This window comes from Sinocyclocheilus grahami, unplaced genomic scaffold (genome assembly GCF_001515645.1).
Source record: "Sinocyclocheilus grahami isolate Dianchi unplaced genomic scaffold, SAMN03320097.WGS_v1.1 scaffold97.1, whole genome shotgun sequence".
Lineage (NCBI taxonomy): Eukaryota > Metazoa > Chordata > Actinopteri > Cypriniformes > Cyprinidae > Sinocyclocheilus > Sinocyclocheilus grahami.
Genome location: NW_015505276.1, coordinates 543,740 through 549,541, shown reverse-complemented (window position 1 = coordinate 549,541; position 5,802 = coordinate 543,740).

The window sequence follows — 5,802 nt, the reverse complement described above, 5'->3', positions numbered from 1 at the left end:
ATTTTTCTTTTAAAAAATGAAATGTTTAATTGTTTCAAATACATGCAGTTTCAACACTGATTATCTTAACAGATGATTCTTGAGCAACAAATCAGCATATTAAAATTCAGCTTTACAATCACAAGAATAAATTCCATACTAAAATATATTAATTGTAATAAATGTGTAAAATCAGAATAATATTTCACAATATTACAGTTTTTATTTAATCAAATAACAATTAACAGTTTTTAATCAAATAAATGCAGCATTGATGAGCGTAAGAGACTTTCTTCAAAAACATAAAAAAATGAGCGACCCCAAACTTGTGTGTGTGTGTGTGTGTGTGTGTGTGTATAAAGAAAATAGGGCTCAATGTACTGTGTTAAAATGAAGGAATTGTCTGTATTCATTTTTACTTATATTTTGAAATACACAGTGTATTATGTTGTTCTTTAGGGTTGAGGGAAATGGAAAAGTTTCTTTTCTACAGTTTTTTTTCCTAACGGGGAATACTGCAAAAACTTTTAGCATAAGAAATGTCATGTTTTTTCTTTAGTCATGTCTTATCTCACATATAAGATAAGTCAAGACCACCACTGAAGCCCCCTCAAAAAACAAAGGTGCATAATGCCTCTACATAGAGTCGTCAGTCTTTATCAGTCAGCCGTTCTAAACTTATCAAACTTCCCATTTCCAGTCACTCAAACACCATGTTCTCCCCCCCTTCTCTCCTTTCTTCTCTAATGATTCATCTCTCTCTAGTTCCTGTTTTCTTACTTTCTCCTTTTTATTCAGCCATCTCTTTTTCCATCTCACTTTTTCTTCCCCACCCCTCACATCTCTTTGGTCTCCTTCATCTCCCTCTCCCCTGTTTTTCCATCCACCACCCCATGTTACAAAAATTCAGTTTCAGTTTTTATCACGCTGGTAAACTAGTCCAAAATGTGCACTATTGTGTTTGTCCTTGGCACAGTGCTGCTCTTACTTTCCTAGTAAGATAATGTGGAGGTTTGTGGAGGAGGCCACAAACTTACTTTCCTAGTAAGGTTTGTGGAGGAGGCCTTGTGAGAGGGACTAAAAGACAGCAGCTGCAGAGTAATGAGTTGAGCGGCAATCTAATGTCTAATACATTTCACTAATTTCCAGTCTCCAGTCTCCCTGGGCACAGGGCAGCACAATCCATAATGATTTTAGATTGTTCACTGTTGGATGATACGAGCTGAATGATCTCATTGTGGGGTTTATGGGTTATCTCAGAATGTTCAGACAGATTTTGCACTGCTTTTTATTTGAATGGCCCATTTCGCAACTGACTGAATCACAGCACAGATGAAACTAAGTTGGAAAGTCCTCCACAACACAATAAGCCCATACGATGTGCTGTTATGCAGACAGAGGGTTTTTCCCTGTGTCTCGTTAACAGAAAGTCTTTTATAAATTTTTTTACACCAAAAATCGTTCTGCCGAGCAAACATGCCACTCATACTGAATGCTTTCACTGGTTTTTGGTCTACAGACCACTTTTTGTACTCGCACGGTGTGTGGTACAGTTGTGGTGTGCTGTGCCATATATGTATGTTCATTTCAAATGGTGTATGTTTTCTAAGAATAAGTGTTGGATAACATCTAAAACATATTGAGGTTTTGAGGTATAATGTAATGTTTTAATGTCAATAAACTGTGAGATTATGTCTTTTCATTGTTTCCTCTGTATCTGAGCTCAGACCAGTTCTGGCAAGCTTTTTTCCATCTCACTTTTTCTTCCCCACCCCTCACATCTCTTTGGTCTCCTTCATCTCCCTCTCCCCTGTTTTTCCATCCACCCACCCCCATGTTACAAAAATTCAGTTTCAGTTTTTATCACGCTGGTAAACTAGTCCAAAATGTGCACTATTGTGTTTGTCCTTGGCCCAGTGCTGCTCTTACTTTCCTAGTAAGATAATGGGTTTGTGGAGGAGGCCTTGTGAGAGGGACTAAAAGACAGCAGCTCATTTCAAACGGTGTATGTTTTCTAAGAATAAGTGTTGGATAACATCTAAAACATATTGAGGTTTTGAGGTATAATGTAATGTTTTAATGTCAATAAACTGTGAGATTATGTCTTTTCATTGTTTCCTCTGTATCTGAGCTCAGACCAGTCCTGGCAAGCTCAGATAGATTTTTCTCTCTCGATTGGTGTGTTTTCTGGCAGGGCTTTTTTTTTAAGCATGTAGGAGTGGCCTAGACCAGACTTATGCTTCTGGGGAAGTGTGAATTCATATATTTGCATGTATGGTTTCTTGCAGCATCAGCGGAAAGGCTGATAGAAACCTTGCCTGCATGTAATCGTCACTACCTGGCTGTGGTGAATTAACGAATAAAGTGCTCAGTGCGTTCATCTGAGCTGTGAGAAGGTAAAGTGTAACCTGAGGTTTTGGATACCAGTTGCCTTATTGATCTGTCTTGAAAGTATTATCATAATCTCCTTAAAGCATCTGGAAACTCATTTGAGTTCAATAAACTCCTTTGTCTCTTTCCTGTTTGTGATGTCTGTTTGCCTTTATGCAGCATATTGACGTCACTGACTTTAAAAAAATTTTTTTTTAAATTTTAAATTGACAAATTAAACACTTTTCTTGGATTTGGAACATAGTGTTTAATCATTGTAATGTAATCTTCAATTTAAAGAGAACATTAAACTTACAAAAAAATCAGTTTGGATGCTTAAAGGGTTAGTTCACCCAAAAATGAAAATTCTGTCATTAATTACTCACCCTCGTGTTGTTCCAAACCCGTAAGACATTCGTTCATCTTCGGAACACAGTTTAAGATATTTTTGATGAAATCTGAGGGCTCTCTGACCCTCCCATAGACAGCAAGGTAACTACCACGTTCAAGGTCCAGAAAAGTACCAATATGATCGACAAAGTAGTCCGTGTGACATCAGTGGTTTAACTGTAAAGTTACGAAGCTACGAGAATATTTTTTTGCGACTTTATTACACATTTTCGTGACGCAGTAGAGAGTCATTTTTCCGAAGATGAACGAAGGTCTTACGGGTTTGGAACAACACGAGGGTGAGTAATTAATGACAGAATTTTCATTTTTGGGTGAACTAACCCTTTAAAGGCGAAATACAGCTCATGGGAGTGCTTAATAAAAGTTAAAGTTGGGGGTGTTTTCAATCTTGAAATTGAGTTTCAATTAATCTGCCAAGAAAAGCTCTCATGCGTGATTTGGTAAATAGTTTGCATGTGTGTTTTTCTCTTTATCCAGTATTCTCTTTCTGCATCTATTGTCCCATACTCGTCAGACTTCAGTGCATTCTAGCATAAACCGATGCAACTTGGTCCATTTCGAATGAGTGTAATGCTCCCCCAATAACATATCTGAGGCATTGGCCCCTGGCAGAAACAAACGAAACGCAAACAAACAGTCTTGATCACCATCAGCAATAAGGAGTGAAGCTCTAGACATTCTGTTTCTCTCATTAGGGTATTATTAGACCAGATGTGCTCCATCAGTGCAGCGCGAATACTCAGTATGATTTGCTCAGAAACGCGTCTGTCGAGAATAAGACTTCATTACAACATGTCTTCTGGCCTTCCTTTGTCATTCTCCTCTTACACAGGCCTCTCTAGCTCTCACCACGTCTGCTGCCACGTTTCCAGATGCTACAGAGCCCAGTGTTTAAATTATTTTCTTTATGATGTGAAGAAAAAGGAATTAGCATCCAACACTGACAAAGTGGCAAAAGTGAGAAAATACAAAGTTGGGGCTTGCTAACACCACCGAATCCATCTCCCAATGCTCTACTGGCCCCCACCACCACCAGATGAAATATTCAGGGAAGTGTGGGATTACTTTCACAAGGAGAACTTGAACCCCTTGACTTCCTGCCTGGTGATGAGGTCACTATTCTCTGAGGGAGTGTCTGTGAAATGCCTCCCGCTCAATAACAGCCCAGCCAAGGCCAGAGAAGAGCGGGGGCTGGTATAGTCAGACTGGGAAGGAGATGGAGGGGATGAATGAGAAGGGGCAGTGGAGGAGTGACGGAACTGGGCTCGGCAGGGGGGTTTGGAGGTGACGGTGAGGACCGTATCGTCCAGGCTCTGGGCGTTCATCCCAAACTCAGTGTGATTTCACATTATGGGGTGGAAATTTTCAGTAACACTGAGTGTGAGATCAAGTTGTGATCGTCCGCTGTCGCAGATGGGTCCTCGAGCAATGTCTTACAGGAGGGAGGGTCCATATTGCTGATGGATATAATGAAATAATGAACGGCGCTGTAGTATCTTCCCATCCGCCCCTCAGGCTCAAGGCTTTTGATGCAGATGGTGCGGGACAAAAACTGAGAAAATACTAAGCCTTTTGACAAATCCAAACCAGATGAAGGCCAAATCGGCCACATGAATGTACTGTCTATGCAACGTTCAATGAAATAAGCCCAGTTACAGACTCTGTATGGGGCGTCCTGTCGCAGCTGGTCTGATGTCGCTGAGGATGAAGGCCGAGCACCTGGCACGCCACTCCAGTGGGCGGCTGCTTTTAGGTGGAGGCAAGTCAAGCATACAAAGCCATCTTGTTCGAGCTCGTAGTCCAGATGGAAGAGCTCTGTTGCCAAGGATGCCGCTTTCCACTTCCTGCTCCAAAATGAAAATGTCAGTCCTTCGAACAAAGAGTCATACACAGACGCTTGCGTATCTCTTCATCTGTTTCGTACGCTAGCTGCCTGTCACGCAGGCATGTTTGACCTCACACTATTTCAGACCCACGTGGTAGTGAATTAATGACAGGAGAGTCATCACTCTCCCCATGAGATAGGCCTTCTCTCTCAGCCCTGCATGGGCAATAATAGACTAATGCTTTCCAGATGCGCTCTTCAATGGCCGTACCCAGCATTGGAAGTACCCCTCTCGCGGGAGTCCTAACGACGCCCTGGGGGCCTTTGAGAGGGAAAGGTTCGAGTCTGTAGTCTCTTTCCCATTTTATATACTCGTCTCCCACCACAATCACAAGCTGCTGATCCCCGATCAGCACGGCTGAAGGTCAAAGGGACAGAGAGCCAAATTCTTTTCTCAATCTGGTTCAGTATGTATTCCGATTCCCATGCCATTTACATCACAAACTGAACGAAAAGAGGTGTAGATGTGATTTTAAAAGGATGGCCCTGTTTATTAATGGCTTTTCAACGGGCCAGATCTCTAATCGTCAGATAAACCCATGGGAATGTGACCTGACCACATGACCTGTTTGTTTTATTAAGGGTGCAGGGAGGGCGATGAGAGGCTGGGAGGCAAGGCATGGGTATCTGAGCTGTGCAAAGCGTCCATTCAAATTTCAGGGCTCAAATGGTATCCATTTGCCTCAAATTCCTCCAATTCCAAAGTCGATTGCTCTTGTAACAGGCCCGCGCTGATCTTTAGGTGATGCTGATCTGGCTTTTCTCCTACACCCATGTCCATGATCCTTCTGAGGGCTGTATCGTTAGAGACAAGTGCTGCATCTTCCCCAAGGGAGAATCCACCGTAGCTCTCAAGTGCAGGTCCGCTTGACCTTTACTTTCTCCCTCTGAGAGAATGTGAGATCTGTCTGAGACAGAGTGTTCTCACAGGAAGAAGAGAGGGTGGGATTTAGTCTGAGTCTGAGAAAAACAGGCCCGTTGGCTTTAATCTCTGCGTCAGCGCAGGGCTGGAAAGGGCCACTGGGGAATTACCAAAGCCACAAAACCTTTAGCCTGTTGGCGTACCATGTTAGTCCTTTTGATAACAACCAGCACCTTTCATTCAATCTTTTTATTTATTTATATATATATATATATATATATATATATATATATAT